Consider the following 567-nt stretch of genomic DNA (forward strand, 5'->3'; position numbering starts at 1 on the left):
GGCAAAACTCACTTAACCGCTGCCTCGCTTGGCTACAGAAATTTTGGGCTCCGTTGCGGTCATAAGTTGAGGACTGCCTGTAGATTCTTAAGGAGACACCCATCTTCCAATCCCTTTCCTTTGTAGAGCCGCATAAGATTTGTCGTGTCGTGAATGCCACTGACACATTTATCCAATCAATGGTGCAGAGGAACCCATTGAAACAAAAGGAAGAACTTTTTCAATTAACCTGGAGGTTAGCCTTAAGAGTGTTAATAAAAGCCAGCATTGATTTATTCTTAAGGCGGATGCTATATTCAGATTTGCTCGTACATGACCATTCTGTTGCTACTGAGTTGAAAAAAAAAGGAAAGAAAACTATTCATTTATTTTTTAGGGGGGACTGGGTAGTTTTTTTTTTCCGTTTAATTGTAAAGAATTTGAGGAATGGGGGAGATGAAAAATAGAGGAAGTTTCTCAAACGAGATTGTGCAATGTGTAGATCTAGTACATTTGAGAAACGGAATAAATAAAGACCTTAAACTAAATGATATTGTTGGATCCACTATCAAATTCTCCCCAGAGAAT

The sequence above is a fragment of the Vipera ursinii genome, assembly GCF_947247035.1.
Source record: "Vipera ursinii genome assembly, chromosome: 3".
Classification (NCBI taxonomy): Eukaryota; Metazoa; Chordata; class Lepidosauria; order Squamata; family Viperidae; genus Vipera; species Vipera ursinii.